General features: G+C 42.5%; 1 long non-coding RNA gene across 1 annotated transcript in view; it reads right to left on the bottom strand.

Moving 5' to 3' along the window:
* LOC123279239 (uncharacterized) overlaps positions 1-23,041 on the bottom strand; it is a 30,449-nt gene that overhangs the window by 2,208 nt on the left and 5,200 nt on the right. Inside the window, exons 3-4 of the long non-coding RNA XR_006517149.2 lie at positions 14,621-14,735; positions 89-275 (exon numbers count right to left, since the gene is read on the bottom strand). This is a non-coding gene — a long non-coding RNA (uncharacterized lncRNA). The remainder of the gene's footprint in view (positions 1-88; positions 276-14,620; positions 14,736-23,041) is intronic.

Below are 23,041 nucleotides of genomic sequence, written 5' to 3'. Positions count from 1 at the left end.
TATGGAGAAAATAAATGACGATAAATAATAATACTATCACTGCTTTGGGGGCACTTTCAGTACGCTAGGCGCTGAGCTAGGCACTCACAGACTCGGCTTGTGATCGCTCCACTTCTGGCAGTTCAGTAAACGGTGACCGCTGGGAGCTGTGCCGCCCGCCGTGTGCCTGTGCACGAGCGCGGTCTCATCAATTTTGTTTACTCGTGAGGAGACTCATTTTCAGCAGTTTCACAATATTCCATTGCACCAAGGATGCACATTTTTAAACCAATCGCCTGTGGATGGAGGGGCATATTAGACTGTTCTAGTCCGGCTGCTACAAACAACGTTCCAATGAGCACCTTTGCCCGTGCTGTGTTTCCCGCGTGTGTGACTACATTTGTAGGATGCATCCTTACACACGGAAATGCTGGATTGTCACTTTTTTTCGTTCCTAAAGCTCCTGGCAAATGGCCCTCTACACAGTGAGTAAATTTACTCTCCCACAAGCAATGCAAGAGCATTCCCGTCCCCACCCCCAACCTCTCAATACAGCAAATCTAATAGCGATCCCACACTGCTGCCTATTATACTCAGATGCTGTTCTAAATGCCTCACATACATTAAGTCACTCAATCCTCAAAAAACCCTGAGTTAAATCCTGTTGTTATCATCACCATTTTATAGATGGGGAGTCTGAGGCAAACAGAGGTTAACAAATTTGCCCAAAGTGACACAACCAGTCAGAATCGCATTTCTTTTTTCCTGTGAATTGGCTCTTCCTTCTGTTCCCTTCTCTAACGGGTCGTTGGTCTTTTTCTGACTGACTCATCGTATGGTTAAGATCTTTTCACTTTCCTTATGACTCTTACTTATGGTGTTTTTTTCCCCAGAGCAATATATTATTATTTCTATTAGTCATATTTATTGATCTTTTGTTTTATGATTTTAGGATTTTATCAACTTAGAAAAAATCTTCCTTCTAATTTTTTTTTTAATTCTCCAATATTATCCTAGTAACTTTTTGGTTTAAGTTCTTACATTTCACTCTTTGACCCATCAGGAATTTATTTTGGTATGAGTGATGGGCTTTATTTTTCAAACAGCTACCTATTTTTTTTCCCAAAACCATGTATTGAATACTGTTTTCCCCACCTGTTCCAGTTACTGTTGCTGCATAACCAACCACCCTCAAATTAATGGTGGAATTTAAAAAACCCTTATATTGTACTCCCAGGTTCTTTGAGTCAGGAATTCAGAAATGTCACAGCAGGAAAGGCTTGTCTTTGCTCCACAATGTTTGAGGCCTCAGCAAGGGAGACCTTGAGGCTGGGATGAGTAGACAGCTAAGGACTGGAACCCTCTGAAGGTCTCTCACTCAGTGGTTGATACTGGCTGTCAGCTGGGGCTCCTGCTCAAAATGCCCATGTGTGGTCTCTCCGTGCGTCTGCCTGGGCTTCCTCAGAATATGGCGGCTGTGCTCTAAGAGCAAACCTCCCAGGAGAGCCAGGCAGTAGTTATCACATTTTACAACCCAGCTTCTAAAGTCACATGGCATCACTTTCAGAGTAGTCACAAAGCCCGCCCAGGTTCAAGAGAAGGACAGACTCCACGTCTAGAAGTGAGAAGTGTCAAAATGACATTGTAAGAAGAGAATTGCAGAAGACATCTTTGGAAAATATCACATACCACAGTGTACACTGTATGGTGTGTATATAGTATACTATAGGATAGTGTCACACAGAGAAGTTTTACTGTCCTAAAAATCCTCTGTGCTCCACAAGGATTCATTCATCCTCCCCCCCGCTTACCCTCTCACAATCACTGATCTTTTTACTGTGTGCATAATTTTGCCTTTTCTAGCATGTCATATAGTTGGAATCACACAGTACACAGCCTTTTCACGTTGGCTTCTTTCCCTTAGTAATATGCACCTTCTCGCCTTTCTCAAGACTATTCTCTTGAGTTCTCCTGTTCACTCCCCATCATTCACAGATATCACTGGTATTTTGCTCACAGAATTTCCTCCCACTCCAACCCCTGCCAAGATCACGGGCAACGCCAATGTTCACAGAGATAATGTTCCTTTACCTCTTAAGTCTGACAATCGTTATCCTCACTCTTCAGTGGTCCGTGCTCTTAGCTGTTCTCTGGATCTAGGATCCATCCAAATCACCCACCCTCTGGAAATGCAAACCTCAATATTCTAGTTTCTGACTAGAGCACTTATTATCTCAACCCACCCTCGTTTCCACTATCCCTGTTCTTTGACATTATCATGCCCTCTTTTCTTTCCCCCAGTCAATCATATCCTTCACGTCTTGACTGCAGGACCTATGCCATAGTCATGGGTTAAGTTGTGTCCCCTAGAAAGATATGTGGAAGTCCTAATCCCAGGTACTTGTGAACGTGACCTATTAGGAAGTGAGTCTTTGCAGATGTGATCAATGAAGTTAATGAGGTCATGATGACAAGGTGGGCTCCAACCCAAAGACTGGCGTCCTTATAAAAGGAGGGAAATCTGGACACAGAACAGAGTCCAAAAGAAGACACACTGTGAAATAATAGAAATCATGTTATTTGGTCTCTGCCCAGTTCCTGGCACAGAGCTCCTAAAACCCTGTAATTTCCTAAGTGATAAAAGCACTAGGAGAATCTTTCGTCTAACATTTGGTCTTTGAGCTGGTCCCGGACACCGAGCTCCTATATCCTTTGATATTTTCTGGGTGATAGGAATGTTTGTTCTAATTTGGTGACTCTTGGTGGGCTCCTGGATGTGAGCTGGTCATCAGAAAAAATGAGCAATAATTAGGAGCCTGGAATTTTCATCCTGTGAGATAATAGATAATATATACATATGTTGGTTTCTGCCCTGGGTTCCTGACACAGGGCTCCTAAAACTCTTGTAAATTCCTAAGTGATAAGAACACTAGGACCGTTTCTTGTTCTAATATTTGGTCTTTGATTCTGTCTCTGACACAGGGCTCCAAAAACCCTTGTAAATTCCTAAGTGATAAGAACTCAAGGAAGATCTTTTGTTGTAATGAGGTGACTCTAGGGCTTCTGGATGGTGCCTGAATGGGGGCTGGTCACCAGAAAGATCAAGCCATGGTTAGAAGTTTGGAATTTCAGCCCTGCCCTCCCCACTTCTCTAGAGAGGGGAGACGGGCTGGAAATGGACTTAACAATTGATCATGCCTACATGGGGAAGCCTCCATAAAAATCCCAATAGTATAGGGTTTCTGGAGCTTCCAGATGGGTGGAGACACCAATGTACCAGGAGAGTGATTGCACCCCAACTCCATGGGGACAGAAGCTCCTGCACCGGGACCCTCCCAAACCTCACCCTATATATCTCTTCAACTGGCAGCTCATCTATATCCTTTATCATATCCTTTAATAAACTGATCAATGTAAGAAAGTGTTCTCCTGAGTTCTGTGAGCTGCTGTAGCAAATTAATTGAACCTGAGGAGGGGGCATGAGAACCTCTGATTGGTAGCCAAGTCAGACAGAGTGTCAGTTCCCTCAAGTTACGGGCTCAGTCCTGCAAGACTGCTCCCACCACCCTTCGTATGCCACTTGCATATGAAGGGTTACCCACAACTTCTGTCTGACATCTGGGGAACTACTACTTGTGATTGGCTCTGACATGGGATGGAAAATTCTTGCGGAACTGAGCCCTTAACCTGAGGGATCGGAAGCTCTGCAAGTATATAGTGTCAGAATTGAGTTAAATTGTAGTATGTCCAGCTGGTGCCACAGAGAATCGTTTGGTATGGAGAAACTCCCTGCATACACACACACATCTGGTGTCAGAAGTGTTGTGAGCGTGGTAGTAGTGAGAGAGAAAAGGAGACACTCAGGAGGAGGAGTTGAGTTCCTACTTGCACACAGAGAGGGAAAATGATGTGAAGACACGAAGGGAAGATCATCATGTAAAGATGGAGGTTGGGATTATGTAAGTACAAGCCAAGGAATGACAAGGATTGCCAAGAGACACTAGAACCTGGAAGAGGCAAGGAAGAATCCTTCTCTAGAGACTTCAGAGAGAGCATGGCCCTACTGACACCTTGATTTTGGACTGCTAACCTCCCAGAACCGTGAGAGAATAAATTTCAGTTATTTTAATCCCCTGTTTATGGTACTTTGTTACAGCAGCCCTAGGAAATGAGTACAGCACTTTAGAGCCTATATCTAGGCTTCTGAGCATGAAAACTCACATAATCAGAGAATGGAGGCCACCACTAATTCATGGCCTTCAACTTTAGCTGGATCCTTAACATCATTTAGCTGGACCTGGAGACATCTCTGGTCTTCCCATTTCAACTCTTGCTGTGCTAATCTTTATCAACTCCCTTCAAACTACCTAAAGAGGCCACTACTGCTCACCACCAGGTATCGACAGGAGCTGTAACTGGGTTATGACTTGATGATGTTTACAGTAGTCCACTCTCGTGTAGGAGGATTGTTCTGCTTTATGTAGGGGCCATACATTTAATTTGCCAGTAAATTAAATGTGGACATGAAAGGGACCCCACCCAGGAATCCTTTAGTTCTTCAAGAATGGCACAGATTTCTGCCATTTCCCTTCGGACATAAAGTTGTTTTAGGTTTAGGATTTTGGCTGGGGAGGCAGTTCTAGGGGCTTCTACTTGGCCTTCGCACTCTGTGATAGCTCTTATCACACAGGCTAAGGAATCCAAATGAGCATTCTGACAACTACCAAGTATAACCACTCCACTTATACATTCAGCGACTGAAGAACTGAGCACTTTGTTAATCCATGTGCCCCATATAAGCTGGACATGAGCCTGAACTCCATTTATTGCTTGGCCAATGTACACCTCTACTCTCCCAGAGAAGCCAGGATGAGGCTTCAGGTCTTTGACTATCCATATCAAGTCAGACCTTAGGTTCAACAGTTCTCAAAATGTTTAAGCATATCCCCTTTCCCAGAGTATAGTTACCTAGGAAATGGCTGTAATTCCTTTGAGGAAGAACTGGAAAGATCCATTAATGTATCCAGTTGCACTGGTGTCATAGTGGCCCATCTTCATGGGGACCTAGCCTCTCCTTGAGTCAATATGTTACAGGTTCTGGAGACTAAGCTAGGGATTGTGACATTGTATTGGGCTGTCTGCCCTCACCCTCCTGATTACCCACCATGATTTCTTTTGCAGTTTACATTGAACAATACCCTTGCTGTCCACCCAGCTGTCTTGCCCTCGTAACCTCAGGCTCCATCACCCACTGGCATAGTTCTTGGTGGCTCAGGCTCTTCTACTTGCCACTCCTGCGATGCTGCTCATTATGATAATCACATGCACTTAGCTTCTGAAGGTTAAATGCCATGAACTGGCTTCCATTATCACCATGGCTTTCAGGGAGCCGGGTTCTGTAAAGCTGCTCCTATCCTTAGCCCTGGCCTCCAGGAAATAACATCTGAGCTCCACAACAACACTGGTGCCTCCTCACAAGTGCATTCCTTATAGGTTCAGTAAACTGCATTCTTCTGGGCTCTCCTACCGTGGGTGGGCTCTCTGGCCTTACATAGCACATCCACTCTAGCATGCCCACTTCTATGAGCCTCTTGATTCCTTGCTCAACCATTTACCATGGAGTTCTGGAATTTCTACTTAAGTGAGTATGACCCATCATTTCCCCAGACTAGCATGTATTACATCCTATTCAGTGGACCCTGGCAATGTTAAATCCTGTGTCAAGAGAGGGGGTTCCCATATCGATAAAGTTTCATTTCATTATGTTAAGTATTATATATATATTCCATCTCACTTGATTTATTACACTCCCAGAAGTTCTCTCCTAGAGACTTTGGGTGTACATTAGCTAGATTCGACATCACGTCTGGTGTAAAGATGTATTACTATTATATGATATACATAACATAATTAGACATAATACAAAGATATTTTATTATTATCATGAATAACTAAAGATTTTGCTGATTTTAAATTAGTCTTTGGCCAATAGTAGAAAGAAGTCTTTGAAAGATATCAACCCGTTAAAGAAACAGCACTTTGAAATGACTCTCCTGCATATATAGTAAGCTTACAATGGGAAATGATTAAGCTCACAAAAAAGAATCACTTGGTTTGCATAGGATCTTATGTTTCTAAGTTTTCTGCCAGTATTAGAATCAATCTATGCACAAGTTTAAATTTGGGAATCATTTCCTTTTTTCCACAAACAGCAGGCCACTAGAAGGAAAGAAAGAAAACATGCTTATCAAATTGAATTATTCCAATTGGCTGCTCCCTTTGGTCACGTCACCGGGATAACTGCCAAATGCATTCCTTTGGGTGGCATGCTACACCCTCCTAATGGAACCAAAATACCAGGAATGTTTATAAAGATGAACCCCCTATAGAGCAGGGAACTAGGCAATTCCACTGGCTCTCCACCCCCACCCCCCACTCCCAAGCCCAGGACCCCTGGGGGGATCGCCCACACTTCAGACCAAAGACCTTCTATGGGGTATATTAGACTGTCAGGGAGGCATGTGTATTTCAAAAAAACCCCAAAGCGTATCAATCTTATGATACAATTTTATATTTGGAAAACCAAATAAAAATGTTTATTTTGAAATTTCGAATCATTTACTGTTAATTTGTTTTTCCAGGTGGGGCACGCATTTAGAAATGTTGAAGTGCTGTCCAGACTTTTCCCCTTTCTGTTCCTGGTGAGCATTTGCCTGACTCATGCCAGAGCCAAGGTCTGCACTGAGAGTGGGTATCAAGGACACCACCAGCTTCCCAGGGCGCAAGAGAGAGAGATCCAGCCTCCGTCAGCTCCCTGGCCCGGGGCACAGGTGCTCTGCGTTTGCCCCATCCTTCTCTTCCTCAGTCGGCCTTTCTGTGGAAACTGTAACCCAGTGCTCAGGGTCACCCGCGAGGCCTGAGTTCCCTGCTGCAGAGTGAACTGATGGCGCTCTGGAAGAGAGTTTGGCTGCAAGAAGGGTTCCCACCCCAGACAGAGCAATTTTCCTCCCCCCCTCTCCTGGGAGAGAAGAAGGACGGAAGAGGGTGAGGGGAAGCCTGGCTCCCATTTATCAGCATGGGCTTACTTAAGCCTTTTGCTAAGTAACCGTAGGAAACTATTGAAGCCAGACTCCATTACTACAGCCAGAAAGTATTTTTCATGATTAATTGCTGCTTAGTCTCCAAATCCTGGAGTACAGCTCTGCTGACGAGAATGCACTAACAGTTCCCAGAAAACCCACAGGCAAAGTTAACATCACATATGCTGGAATTATGAGGACATGTTAATGTACACATGTTGTGACGTTGATAATTTATTATGGAGAAATAAAGATGGAGGTCAGTTTGCCATTCACACCAACCAATGGGAACTGACAAAAGGATGATGACTTGGCTAGCTTTCTATACCTCAGATTTACTAGATATTTACATTTCTTCTTCATCGATGATTCCAGAGGAATGAGGTCTAAAGATTTCATGGTCTGTACATTCTCTAATCAAAAATCGAGCATCTTTGTACATAGGTCAGGCTTTCAAGGACCCTGAGAATCCTCAGCCTTAGAAGCACAGATCTGAAGTGTCAGGTAAAGCTGGCCGCGTCTCGTCTATGCACTCCCTCACATAGACTGATTTCAGAAACCAAAGTGTCCAGGTTCCAGCAGCCCACTGTTAGCCAGCAGATGCTGGAATTACACAATTACTACATTAGAAATGCCTTTGAATGGTTTAATGCTTTATTTACCTTTATTTACCAAAGTGCAAATATTCTTGAGAGGGTTAACAGAATATGTTTTATCTAGCACTTATATCTTTTTTTTTTTTGAGGAAGATTAGCCCTGAGCTAACATCTGCCACCAATCCTCCTGTTTTTGCTGAGGAAGACTGGCTCTGAGCTAACATCTGTGCACATCTTCCTCTACTTTATATATGGGATGCCTACCACAGCATGGCTTGCCAAGCAGTGCCATGTCTGCACCTGGGTTCCGAACCGGCAAATCCTGGGCTGCCAAACTGGAACACGCAAACCTAACCACTGCGCTACTGGGCCGGCCCCTAGCACTTATATCTTAATGGAGAAAAGTTTATGACCTTTCGGTAGCTGGTTCCAATAGGGAAGAAAGAGAGAGAGGATGAGGGCACTGAGTATCTGAAATGACTGTGACAAAGGGCGCTGTGGACTCAGAAAACAGTATGCTTATTTATTGCCCAGCTTTGTTTTATTGAACCTTACCCCTGATAGTACCCCAACTTCAGGATAGCATAGGTTATCTGGATAAAAGAGAGAAGCAGAAACTAGTGAACAAGATAAACCAGGAGGCTGCATCTAATGAGGCAAGTGGAACAAGGTGGAACATCCCTTGGTCAATAGGGGATGAAAAAACCCACAATAAGTGGCTAGGCACATCTGAAGTAGGCCGTTCCAGAAAGCACACGGGGAAAAGCTCTAAGGACACTCACAGCCTTGGTGTGAATTGATGATTCCTATTCCCAAAGGGTTCAGGTTGCCTTGGTTTCTGCTGCACCCCAGTGCTCTCTCTGCTCCCCTATTCCCCTGAGGCTGTCACATCCACACTTGAACAGCCTATAATGTCCTCCACCTCAGTGACCTGGGGTTCCTGGGTTGTCCTCCTCAGAGTTCTGTTTTCAGAAAACTGTGCTCTTGTTTACTATCAGCGACACAGTTGCCCAGAAGTCCTCACCAGAGGTCCAATCCACTTCCCGTCTAGAGCTGGCGGGTCGGAGGCAGGTCTACTCTCCCCAGGGCCAGCAGGTCCTCAAGTCCCTCCGTCTGCCCACCTCGTGGTCCATCTGCCCACCTTGCTGCCTTTCCAACTAGTTTCATCTCCACTCCCACCAGCAAGGCCCCTGTGCCCATTTTTCACGGGCATCCATCCTTGTATCAGAGAGAAAGAAATCGAGAGCCCACTACATGGCTGGCACTGGGAATGTAACAGGGACTGAAAGAGACACAGTCCCTAACCTTCCTGGCACTTGAGTTTAGTGGGGGATGCAGACAGCAGGAAAAATAAATAAATGAGATGTATAGTATATTAGCAAGTGGTGAGTTCAATGAAGAAAAATAAGCTGGGAGGAGGAGACAGAGCGTCTGGGAAGAGGTGCCTGCAATTTCAATCACGGCGGCCAGGGAAGAACTCACCGAGGTGACATTTAAGTAAAGACCTGGAGGAGGGGAGGGAGGATATCTGGGGGGAAAGTTTTCCAGAAAGAGGGGCCCAGCAAGTACACAGCTTTGAGGCCAGAGCCTGCCTGGCCCGTCCAAGGAATGCTCAGGGGGCCAATGTGGCAGGAACAGAGCTAGTGAGGGAAGATCAGAGCAGGTGAGGTGGAAGAGGTAAAGAGCCCGGGCCTTGGAGGTGAGAAACAACGCTGACCATCCCCAAATCCCACAAATGCTGAGCAGCACTGTGGGATGCTGCCCCGGGGAGCTTCCACCAGGCCTTTACATCCTTCACGCCTGCGAGCAGCCAGAGGATTGACTCCACACACCTAGACGTTCCGTCCTCTGTTTGCAGCCTCTGCCAATTTAAGGCACGATCCTCTCGATCAACGACAGTTACACGGGCAGTTGCACAATTCTCAGGAATTGTGTTTGCTCTCAGCTGCTATGGAGACACGAATTTGTGGGGATTGGTTTGCTGCTGACTTTTCAGTGGGTTAATTCAAGAGCAGAGGAGTGTACAGGAGGATTCACAACCGGAGGGACAGGCCTTCTTCAGCCATGTCACCAAGGACGTCGAGATGAGATAACGACCTACGGAACACGGCAGAGGCGGTTATGAATTCTAAAGGGGATACGATCGGCCTGCACCTGTTGCCAGGTGTCCCCAGCGCCTAGATCAGCTCTTCAGTCTCCTGTCCACTGAATAGATGTGTGCTTCTCAAAACCAGTAACTCTTTGATAGTTAAGACGTGTTACCTTTTGAACTATTTTATATTTCATAGTATCCAGATGGCATTATAATTTTTTAATGAGGAGAAGCCTTTTAAGAAAACTTCAAGATTGAATCCAAGGGTAGGAAGCAGTCAGCAGCAAATAGAGAGGAATGGACTCTGGATTCTAAGTGCACCCTACTCTTCGTCTAACCACCTTGATGTTCATACAACTTCTCTGTATGAAAAGCAATTATTCAGAACACTCAGACTGTACAGGGTGCTGTGATAAGCACATAATTAACTCTTTACATGTTTTACCCTATAAAAAGACCCTGATATATTCTATTATTATACCATTTGGTAGATGGAAAAATTGATGCTTAGAGAGTTTAAAGATTTGCACTGTGTTGCTATGTGGAGCTGCCAAAGGCACACAATCTCACTTACTCTGCAGAGGGAGGCATGGAGAACCGGTGAAATACATTCAAATCTTAGGAAGCAACAAGGAGACTGATTTCATTAGATCTGTCTGTGACAGTGAATCTAGTTTCTTCCCTGATGGATTCCTCTGATGGATGAGGGATACACTCCCTTCAGGAGCTGGGTGTAGGTCAGGAAAGCCATAGGAAATCTTGGCACATTCAGATTTTACAGGCCTGCCAATTGGCCTGAAGATCTTGTAAAATAGATAAACACATTATCTCACTTTTTCCGTATCTGAGTCCAGTTTCAACCAAGGAGGACAGAGTTGTGTGCTTAGGGAAAAATCATGGAAATAAGCTAAATGAACTGAGACACTCCCGGTACACTGTTGGTCCTGCTGGAGCTTATGCAACACTGTTCCTCTGTGATTGAGTTGTCTCTTCACTATCTCAGGGTGACAAATCCAGAAAAGTCTCCAAGAGATGAAGTAAACAGATGTACACAAAGAGTTTTCGCCATTCCTTTCCTCAACCACAGGAGACAGAGATTCCAGGAAAGGTCCCCTGTGGGGACACTGATAAGTCCAAGTACACACTCTGTACTTCCCTGTGGTTGGGTCACTCAGGGACACAGAGGGTGCCAAGAATCTCAAAATCCAAACTCCCCATGGATTTGGTGTCAAGATCCTCCAACCACTCCACCCCGCCTCTGTTTCCTTGTTCTCTTATTTCATTGCCAACAACTTAAATCCATAACATTTATACAAAATGAATCTCTCTTTACAAGTTTCTAGCATTCTAGGAAAGTTCTCATTTACTTATTTTCAATTTTCACAAATTGTATTAATGCTTTTTCTTGAGGTTACACTGTCATTTCAAACATGGCATCTCATTTGAAGAGGACAATTTATACATATGCATATATATTTTTAATTTATATATTTATATATACATATGTTTAATACATATATTATTTTACAAGCTCTATTGATAGTCACATTTCCTGATGCCTCAAACTCTGAAATCTAATTTTTAAGAAGAATATAATTTTTTTTTTGAGGAAGATTAGCCCTGAGCTAACTACTGCCAATACTTCTCTTTTTTTTTGCTGAGGAAGACTGGCCCTGAGCTAACATCCATGCCCATCTTCCTCTACTTTATACGTGGGATGCCTACCACAACATGGCTTTTGCCAAACGATGTCATGTCCGCACCCAGGATCCGAACTGGTGAACCCTGGGCCCTGAGAAGCGGAACGTGCGAACTTAACCACTGCGCCACTGGGCCAGCCCTGAAGAATATAATTTCTAATAAAATAATTTTTAATCCTGAATTAAAGTTGGTGGGTACTTCTGGTAAAATATCATGGTAATAAGATTTGAAAATTCAAAAAACTTTTTTCTTAGCTCTAAATATTTTCAGATCAACATGCCTCTTTTAGATTAAAAAAATCATTCTTTTAACAAACATCAATTTATTTAACAAATATTTATTGGGTGGTTGATATATGCCTTGAATAACTACCCCCTGTTGGGCACTGTTGCTAGGCAACGGAAATACAACAAAGAAATGAGCACCAACAGAGGTGATCCCTGCCCTCGTGGAGTGTAGAGTCTAATGAAGGTGCTATTCAAATGACACACAAACAAATATAATTTAATTATATTATGTAATTTGATAACATAAATATAAGCAATAAAGACTATGAAGCAAAGATATCCAGGGCTTACCAATAATTTAAACCATTTATATGATAAATAGTTTTTATCAATAAACTATAATAGGATGCATATAAATTGTTTGGGAAATATCCAGCTGCTTACTCAACAACTGCATTTGGATGTCTGATCAATATCTAAACCTCAGTATGTCAATACTAAGCTCCTTATCTTCTCTCTGGCCTTTTCTGTTTTAGTTGATGTCAACTTCATCCATTCAGTTGCTTAGGACAAAACGGTTGGTGTCATTCTGAATTCTCTTTCTCCTTCAATCCTTTTATCCAATCCTTCAACAAATCTGTGGATATACCCTCAAAACACCTACAGAATCTGACCACTTCTCACTCCCTTCACTGATCCTGCTGAAGTCTAGATTATCAGAAAATAAGTGGTATTAACTCTTTCCTGGATTTTACGATACTTCCTAAATGGCCTGCCTTCTACGTTGTTTTCCCTGTTAATAGTCTAGTCTCAATGTGGATGATGCAGTCACTCTGCTAAAAGCTCGGTCAGAGTGTGTCACACCTCTGCTCAAAACGTTCCCATCCCCCCCGCCCCGCCCCATTAAATTCACTGCTCTGTGCAGGGCCCCTGTCTCCCGCTCTGACCTCACTGTTCCTTACTCCCTCTACCCCAGAATCCTCGCCTCCTTGCTGTCCTTGGACTGGCCAGGCCCGTGCCCTCTTCAGAGCCTTTGCTCCCCCTGTTCCTCCTGCCTGGAATGCCTCTCTGCGTGACTCAGTCCCTCCTTCACCTCCTTCAAGTCTTTGCTCAAATGACACTTTCCAATGAGGTTCACCCACTGTTCAATACGGCGACCTGCCCCGGCCTCCACTGCCCAGCATTCCTGATTCTGCTGAGTCTGCTCTCTTTTTTCTTTTTTCCCCCAGTGCTTAGCCCATGTTAACACAAATATAATTTTATGTAAAATTATATTATTTATTTTATCTATTGGTCCCATCGGAATCTAAAACTCATAAGGGCAGGAAGATTTGTCTTTATTCATTGGTGTATCTTAAGCACTTAGAATATTGCCTGGCATATAGTATGCACTCAAAAAATATTTTTCCAATGGAAGTAGCTAAGAATGCAGGCTTTGTGTAGGCAAACCTGAGTCCCAGTACTGGTCTGCACTTTCTAGTTTGGCGAGCTTGGGTGAGTTACTACATATTCTGAAGCTTCAGTTCCTCCAAACGTATAAAGTAAACAATCCTGTCATTTTAAAAATTACAAGTGAAGCATCCAGTGCAACATAGGTTTTATAGGTGTAGTTATTACTAATACCATTACAATATTTTTATATGAAATAGTTAACAAAACATATAAATGCTATATTTTTTCAAGCTATGTTTTATAAGTCACAAACATAGCTCAAATACTTAGAAATACTTGCCCACTTCGGCACCCTAGGTCCTACACAAAATGTTAAAGCTCATTGACAACTAAGTTCTTCCGGGTTTCTCTGTGAGAACCTCAGCGGTTCAGTTAGTTACTGGAAGTTATCAACAGCTGAAAGACACAATTGTCTCATACCAGAGTTTCTTAAGTCATAACACCTGAGGATAACCAAATTGCCCCACTAATAGTATTCAAAGTTAGAAGACTAGAGAAGACAGGCTCATTTCTTGCAGCAAGTAGTGCAGTATTCAGAAATGACCAAGAGAAAGCAGGAATAAAATTTGTCCAATTTGGTTTTCAACTTTTTTCAGGAATAATGGACTTCAGACCAAGAATGGTAGAACAACCATTAATGAGAGGATATGGAAGCATCAGAGAGGTGAGATTGTGTGAGAGATGGGGATTCTACTCTGAACCCGTTCGCCCCCAAAATTAAAGTGGTGGGTCCCCAGGGAAACTGCTCTTAAGATCTCTGAGTCATTTCCAATCACTTTTGAGAAGTGAACTGAAATATATTTGCTGAGGGACAGAAGATGAGAGTAGGACTTATTATAGTTACAATTTCCTAAAGTAAATTTCACAAGCCATAGCTTAGCTTTAGAACACGTATGTTATTCAACTTAATGACTGATTGGATGAAGGTGATAGGAGAGGGTGGGGCTCAGGCTGAGTCCCACTTTTCTGATGTGGATGACTAGATGAATGCTAGTACCATTCACCAATCAAATATAAAGAAAAAATAGAACATACATGTCAAAACCAGTCAGTCAGAGGGAGTAATAGAAGCCTACATAATTCAGGAAGTACAAAGGCATCCATTCATTCAAAACTTACTGAGTGCCTACCATTTGCCTGGCACTTAGTAAATATCTTTTGAATGAAAAAAACCCCCACCTTCATGGAAAATAACACCACGTTCTTTTTTGGTAGCTGCCAAATAAAGGCAACGCCGTAGTCAGAGTGCAGCCAGATCTTCAAAGAGCGTTTGACTATGCCTTTCTTGGGGTCCCAATAAAGTAGGTGTCTTCCCAACTGATGGACTGACAGGTCCCTGAACAGGAAAGCTGAACCGTGTAGGAGCCTCTGCTGACTTGATACAGATCAATAGCACGTTGAATGAGCCAGGAAGATGACCTTGGTGGGAAATGCAAGAGAAATTCCATTCAGAGAGGATATAAAGGCCACTCCCTTATGTGGAGGTCACCTCACCTGGAGTATTGAGTTCAGTTCCACACACCACAATCCAAATGAAAAGGATATTGTTGAGCTGAGGACAATACAAAGATGCTGAGAAGGTACGCAGCCTCTGTCCTATGAGCAGCAACTGAAAAGAAAAAAAACAGGTGTTTGCTCTGAGAGAAAAGAAGATCCAGGGGACACACAATATCTACCTCTGTAACAGAGTGAGCGCCAAGGGCGGGGAGGAACCGGAGAAAATGGCTGAACGCCTGCCGCCATCGCTGAGTCAGGCACTGCTCTGATGCATTCTCTCCTTTAATCCTCACGTTGAGCTTTAAAGTGCCTGGTCCCCAGTACACACAAGCATGTATCATCTCTCTCCAAGCGTGTAAGGAACAGAGAAAGACATCTCTTCTGTACAGCCAACCTCATCTTCTGAGGCTCCGAATCTCTGCCCTTCTATTAACTGATTCTCTTTGTTTGAAAAGTTCTGAGCACTTAAGGTCAGTGAAGGCTAAGCAGAGAAAAAGAGTATTTTGTCTTTAGGAGCAAATGTTTAACCAAGAGGCCAAGGGAGAAAAGCCACTCCAGCCATCACAAGTGACCTTGTGATCTGAAAGGACAGAGGGAGTGCAGCCTATAATATCACTTACAGCCCAGGCCCATAGAGAGGTGCACTGACTCAGCCTGGGCCTGTGCAAGCAGAGCCATTTGCTGATTTCCTAAATGGGACCTGAGGACTCGAAGACATGGCATCTGCTTTGGAGATGAGAAAAACTGGTATGCCTAGCTGGGAAAGTCAGTTGGGTTTTTCCAGCTTGATAAACATTTCTGAACCAGGCCTCTGTTCCTTTAAGAACCATGCTTACCTCCCAAATCATTTTGGTTTATAGAGGCCCCCCTTCACAGCAATGCTCAAAAGAAAGGGTCCTTTCAGAGAGACCTCGGAAAATATATGAAAAGGTTCTTTGAAAGCGATCACATTCTGAAACTGCCTTTCAATGAGCTGCTGCCAGCTGCAGTGATCAGTTTAAGCAGACTCAATGTCTTTATTTTTTTTATTTAATAGTTCACTTTTTCCTACTGTTCTCAAATAACCTAAATATTCCGAGCTCTCTGGTGTTCCCTTTACAAGGAAACCGAGAGCATAAGAAGCAGCATTCTTTCCCCGGATAACGTTCCTAGCAGATTTCTGCACATCTGAAGTTCTGTGGTTAAAGGGCATGAATTTATAGGCATAAATTTAAGAACTATTTAGGAAAACAGACATCCAAAACATCACCTTCATGAAACGGTAGTGCTGTTTTAAATACTATGTTTTGGGGTTTGGGAATAGAAAGAAGTACTTTTACTGAGGAAGTAACTGCCTAGATGACTCGGCTTGGGTTGGGGAGGGCCAGTGCCCGTGTGTGGATTCTAGTCACAAAGTCCATCCTAGCTGTCCTTCCACTGCCTCTCAAACCGGAATCTGGCCAATCCTTAACTCCCCCAAGGAGTTCTGCTCTCCTGTTGACTTTTATTAAATATTTATTATATGCCAGGCATTTAAGGACACAACTGAATTTCATCTTCACAGTAACCTCTTGAAGTGGGTACTGTTTTTATTTCCATTTGACAAAGGCGGAGACTGAAGCTTAGAAATTCTGCTTCAAGAACTGGCTAGTAAGTGGTGCCTTAGAGCCCAAGTTCTTCATTCTTACCCTAATATGCTTCTCAGCCGCGTTCCCTCCACCTAGGATGGGGCCATGGAAGCCTGCATTTACTCAGGTATTCTAATGAAAAGGAAAATCCCAGGGAGGAAACAAGTTGGTCAGACCTAGTATCTTTGGCGACTAGAAACAAAAGGAAACCCAGCAGGAGTGACAGCTAGCATCACGTGTGAAATCAGGTGTTCTGTCTGGTTCACCCACAGCCATGGCCACAGCCTCCGCAGGGCTGGCCACTTGAGCACCAAAGAGAGAATCTAGTGCTTTCCTGTTCTTTCTCATTTTTATTTTTTCAGATTTCTGGGCTTTGGAAATCTGCCAGAAATGTCTGAGAACGGCCTTTGGAGACCTGTTGGCAGCACCCCTAGGAGTTGTTAGCCAAAAGCTTCAACCTCCTCTCCTCATCATTGAGACCGGTCTGTTGGGAGTAACTCAAAGATATTATTTCAACCAAGATAATTAGTTGAGCAAAAGGGAGCCATTGTGGTTGACAGAGCTCACCATTGATTACTAGGTCAAGATAAGAGTTGTTCTCTCCTTTTTCCCTCTTGAGACATTAGATAGTAAAGTACTTTTGACCCTGTGCAATAGAGATCCTCTTTCCTATTGAGAGGACTGTGAGGATGGTGGGAAGGGAGGCGGGAAGAAGTAAATGTCCACTGTACCACTTCTCAGCTCTGGTGTTTACACCATCAGCATGTGGCCCTCACCAAGAGAGTCAGGAGAAAAACACGACATTCTAAGGCTGGCGATGGCCCTGAAGGGGTTCAGAACATGCCACCCCAAATTATGCTGCTTTGGCACATTGCTTATTTTGAGCTGAAGGCACTTGAGAAACAGCAGATGGAGGAAGGGCTCTCTGACTTCCCCTTTCTACCTAAAAACGGGTCCTAAAATTTCCCATGAGTCAGATGCCCTCCCTGCACCAGGAAGAGAACATTCTTATCACAGAGACTGGTGGATGAGCAAGCCTGCTAAAATAACCCTTATCTTCCAGTAGTTTCCCCCAAATATTTTCTAGTTACTGTCTCACAATTTATTGCCCCTAGCACATAAACCCTTGTCTTATCACATCCCCACAATTTATCATTCTTTGTTTAAAAAGATATATAAGCTTCGGACCCTAATGGTTTCTTCCAGTCGTCATTTTCCTTTTGAATACTCCCATGTGCACATAAAAATATGAAGTAAAATTTGTATGCTTTTCTCCTCTTAATCTGCCTTCTGCCAGTTTAATTCTTAGGCCCAGCCACAGAACCAAGGAGGGCAGAAGGAAGCTTTTCCTCTTCCAGAGCCCTCTTGGAATGCATGGAAACATTTTTCTCAAATACCTTGATGACAAAAACAAGCCAAACTGATGAAATGCCTCCTTACAATGTTTTCCTCTTTTTTTGCTCTCATGCATTCTACTCATGCTGATTGAATAAAATTTAGAAAACATACATAAACAAGAAGAAAATAAGCAAATTAAAACCACTCAAAATACCACTGCCCAAAGATAATTATCACTAATAATTTTGTGCAGATTCTTCCAAGTTTTTTCCATTCAAATATCAACATACAAAAGTTACCTCTTTTTAAAAAAGTGAGATCAAATTCTACACATGGTTTTGTAACTCGCTTTTTACTTAAGAATATATCATGAATTTTTCACATAAAAATAAAAATTTCTCTCATTTTATTGCCCTATAGGTTGCAGTGCTTGAGCACACCAGCATTTATTCATCATTTGTACATTAGGGAGTTCCTCACTTTTCATCATCACTTTAAGCAACAACACAGCGACGCTATTCATAAAGTTTTGAGCACTTGCCACTTATTATCTCAAAATTAATTGCCCAAACTGAAACCTGTACATTTATTAAGGTTTTTGAGATGCTGTCCCCCAGAAAGATAGTATCTAACAGCAGTTTCACTAGCAATGTTCAAAAGTGCCATAAAACTGTTAGCATAGCAGACCAATGATCCCAAAATGATCCTAGGAGAGGGAAGACAGATCCACTGCTGTGCCAGGAGGCCCCTCCACTGGGGCTCTTACACTTCACTAAGATCATGTAAGCGATTGTCACCCTGTTCCTTCATCCCAAACTTGGAAAATGAGACAGCAGCAGAGTTAGATCATGATCCCAGAACGATGGAGAGTCCCAAGGGCCTTCTGAGAAGGTATTGCTGTAGCGTGCCACATTGTTAGGAAAACAGAGCAAGAGCCAGCGTTCGGTGTAATACCTTGTCTGCCGCAGTTGGGAAAAGCCACTGCTTCAGAGGAGCAGAACTTATGTACTAATCCACTACTTCTACAGCACTTATTGGGAGCCAGCCACTCTGAGTGCTTTATAAATCTCGAGTCACTTAATTCTCATGACAAGCCTATAATATGGCGGATACCACTTCTACCTTCATTTTTACATGGAAGTTTAAGTTACTTGTTGGGGTGAGCTCTGGTGTCTGTGTGTCTAACCACAAGGCAATGTTGCCCATCAGGGTATGTCTCTCATCCAACTGAGAGAATCTCCAACTGCAGCCATATATCCATGACAGTAGATACTCAATTTTCCAATCAAGCAGGAAGCCCCACTGGTATTGCTACAGTAAAAACAATGAAAATGCAACTTTGCACACAAAAAGCCACTTAATACCTAAAATAATTTTAGATAATAACACATTTCTTGTACCTGATTTAGCCCTGGCTTCATTTGCCATTTATGAATTTTAACTATTTCTTTTCCCGGGCAGATTCCATTTTTTCTTCAATAAATTGTGATTGGACTATTTAAGTCTTTATACTTCCCAAAGCCCTGTGACATATTTCATCTCATTTAGTCCCCCAAACGATGAGTTTGGAAGGTCTCGAGGCTTAGAAAGCCTAAGGGACTTATTTGTGGTAACAGAGGCTGAACATGAACACATCTTCTAACTACTTCCCCACGCTGTCATATCTCTAGCTTCCATGAGCTTGCAACAGGCGTCGAAACCAACCAGAAACATGAGGGAGCATGCTGATAGGTTAAAAGACGTGAAAAACTATAGCTAGCTAGATACATATCGAGATATACACACACATTATAGTTTTTCACATATTTTGAATTCAACTGTCTGGTGAACTCACCTTCCAGAGCCCAAGACCACCTGGTCTATTTATGTCTGTCTGTCTGTCTATCTATCTACCTATTTATTTATTTGCTCATCTCTACTCAGCTTCCTCTTCCATATCCCTCAGAACTGATTCTTAAATTTCACCACATGTCAAGCCCTGTGGCTTCATTTCTATCTGCAGTTGACAGAGAAAGTTAAGACCATCTTTCATTCATTTGTTCATATGTGAACTCACGTGAGTGAATCTGCCCTGGAGCCTTCTACACAACTTACTAAAACACACTCAGTCTTTCTCAACATAAACACACATACACACACACACACAGACGTGCATACACACATGAACACTCATGTGTGCACACACCTACATGCTGCAATCTTGCATTCCCTCTGGCTCCTATAGCTTACAGATAATATCTCAATTTCTTCTCTTATTCATCCTATTAAGATATTCTTCTCTTATTAAACATTATATTAAGATATTTCAAGCATTCCCCAAGGCCCCATCTACTAACCACCTAGCTTTGACAAATCTTGGTATTTACCTTAATTTTTTTCCTTTTATTAAAGGAATGCAACATTATAAGTACCACAGAAGCTCTTGTATACCTCTCTTTGACTCTTTCTTTCTCTCCCTCACCAAAAGTAACCACTAACACGACTATATTATATTGGGGTTACATGTTTTATCATTTATACTTGCATTAACATTATTTAATCTATTGTATTCTTAAAATTTCCTTTAAATAGAATACTGGAGTATCATTCTGGAACTTTCTTTATCTTTCAATGTTGCTTTTGAAATTTATCTGTGATGATACCTGTAGTCATAGTTCATGACAACTGCATTTTAGTATGTGCTATTGTTTGTACTTACTACAATTTGTTTATATGGTTGCCTCTTTAAGAATATGTAGGCTATTTTTAATTTTTTTTAAATTACAGGATCTCATCTGCTCCTTCATGGAAGGTAAACCCCTCACTCCAAGATCAGTAAACTTCCCCAGGATGGCTAAGCACCGTTTCACACATTCACCACTCAGGGGTTAAGTTCTCTCTATGTAGGGGTCCTGGGGATCTCTCTTAATTTTTGAAGGTTTAGCTCCACATTTAAAGTATGTTTGTCATATTTTATCCAACATATCTGGGTATTACTTAGCAGGGATGTTTTCTGGTTAGCCGGTCCTTCGTACTGCCTGAAATGGGAAGTCACTACTTTCCTTTCTAAACTTACAATTTATTTGGAATCAGCACATTCTATTGCTTCTCTTCTTCTTTGCTCCTCTTCCCATTTCTTGTCCTTTGAATATCAGAATTATCACAAGGTCTGTCCTGACTCTTTCACACTCTAACGTGCCCTTCCTGTGCTATCATTTCATAAACATAACTGACAACAATGTGCTGATGACTCACAAATCAGGAACCCAGAATTCTCTAAACAAAATTTTCTTGACTTCGAGATCTGTCTATCCAATTACTTCTTGTATATTTTCACCTGAATGGGCCACTGGCACTTTAAATTGAGCGTTTCCAAAACCTTACTTACTCCTCTCCCAAATCTTCTCTTTCTCTTGCATCTCTAAGAGACAGGCAATGTCCTCCAGTCAAGTCAGAAAACTTGAAGTCACTCTTGACTCCTTGTGTTCCCTCAAACTCCACTTTCTGTATCCCATTTCAGTAATCAACGACCACAGACAGTCAGGTCTACTTCCCTTCTATTCAAAGCTCCACTTTCCTACCTTTTCAGGCCTTTGTCATCTCTCTCTGAGCAACCACAATAGCTTCCTCACCTCTGCTCCTGCGCTTTCCAACTAGGGTTGCCAAATTTAGGGAATAAAAATACAGAATGCCCAGTTAAATTTGAATGTCAGATAAATAATCAACATTTTTCTAGTGTAAATATTTCCCAAATATTGATAGGCAACCTATGATTTATCCAGCAACCCTACAAAAACATCTTCAATATTGCCATGGAAGTGAGCAAAAACAAATTCACCATAGTATTCCCAGCTTAATATCATCAAAGGTTCCCCATTGTCCACAAGATTGTCTTTGGCGTAGCACACGAAACCTTCCATGACCTGGCCAGTCTATACCTCTGCAATTTTTCTCACATATCTCTCCCCCTATTCACTGCGTTCCAGCACACTGGCCTCCTTCTTGGTCCTGGAACATACGGAGCCTCCTCTTCCTTGGGACTTGCAGGTCCGCCGACCTGGACCACTTTCTTCACATCTTTGTGTGGCTGCCTGACTCTCATTTGTCAGAACTTGACTAAGTGTCACTTCTTCAGAGACATCTTCTCTGGGCTTTCTATCTTAGTAGCTGCTGGTTATTCTTCATCTCATTCTTGTCTCTTTTCTTGAAGGTAATTTCACAATCTGAAGGTATCTCGTTTAGTTGATTATTAGATTATTATCTATCTTTTCATTAGAATGTAAGCTCTGTGAGAGCAAAGACAATGTCTGGTACATAAAAAGGACTCAATAAATATCCATTGATTGAATGAATAATTGAATTAATGAATACTAGCATCTAAGAAGGCATCATAAAATGAGTAGGACTCGGAGCAGCCATATTCATATCACTAAGCTCATAAGAGCTACTCATAGGAGACATATTCTTGGATTCTCTTAAAGTTTATTTATAGTTAGTTTTCATGGTATTAATTAACTTGGTTATGTGATTTCCAAGTGAACCTGTATGACTTTGCTAGGATTAGGTAACAAAGTGCCACAGACTGAGGGGATTAAACAACTGAAAGTTATTTTTTCACAGTTCTGGAATCTAGAAGTCCTAAATAAGGTGTTGGCAGAGTTGGTTCCTTCTGAGAGCTGTGAGAGAAGGATCTGTTTCAGGTCCCTCTCCTTGGCTTGGTGATGGCCATCTTCTCCATGTGTCTTCATATCATCTTCCCTCTGAAAGTGTCTGTGTCTAGATTTTCTCTTCTTATAAGGACCCTGGTCATATTGGGTTAAGGCCCACCCTAATGACCTCATCTTAACTGGATTACACCTGCAAAGACCCTATTTCCAAATACAGTTACATTCTGAAGTACTGGGGGTTAGGACTTCAATGTGTAAATTTTGGAGAGAGCACAATTCAGCCCATAACACGAACTCTGTTATGCAAATAAGAAAAGTGGCAGGCAGGACTGGTCTAAGCAGTCACACAGCAGCAGAGAGAGGAGTGATATCCAAACACCTGAAACCAAGCAGGAGGACATGGCAGGCGTGGGGCAGGGATGGCGGGAGCAGTGGAGAACGCAGTTCGCTTTGGAGCAAGCACCAAAGGGCAGAGTGCACTCCTGTTCATGATAATGAACAGGGTCTTTAGGAAAATATTTGATTATGTTTAGAATAGCCCGTTTAAAGGGGCAGGAAATGCTGTCATACATTCTATAAAGTGGTCCTTCAATTATGGTTGCATGATTTTAAATATTGCTTCTTAAAGGTCAACCTCCAGGCACACAAAAAATTTAGTTACTTAAAGACTCAGACCCCATTGGTCCAAGTGGTTCCTGATAACTTCCATCTCAAAGTGAATGACCGCTGATCATAGAGGAGAAGTGAAAAAGCAAAACATCAAGTGGTTCTAAAAAATAGGTGAAAATACCAGGAATATGCATTCAGGTGAGAAAACACCTATTTGT

The sequence above is a fragment of the Equus asinus genome, chromosome 24 (genome assembly GCF_041296235.1).
Source record: "Equus asinus isolate D_3611 breed Donkey chromosome 24, EquAss-T2T_v2, whole genome shotgun sequence".
NCBI classification, from domain to species: domain Eukaryota; kingdom Metazoa; phylum Chordata; class Mammalia; order Perissodactyla; family Equidae; genus Equus; species Equus asinus.
This window is presented reverse-complemented; position numbering and strand designations above follow the sequence as displayed.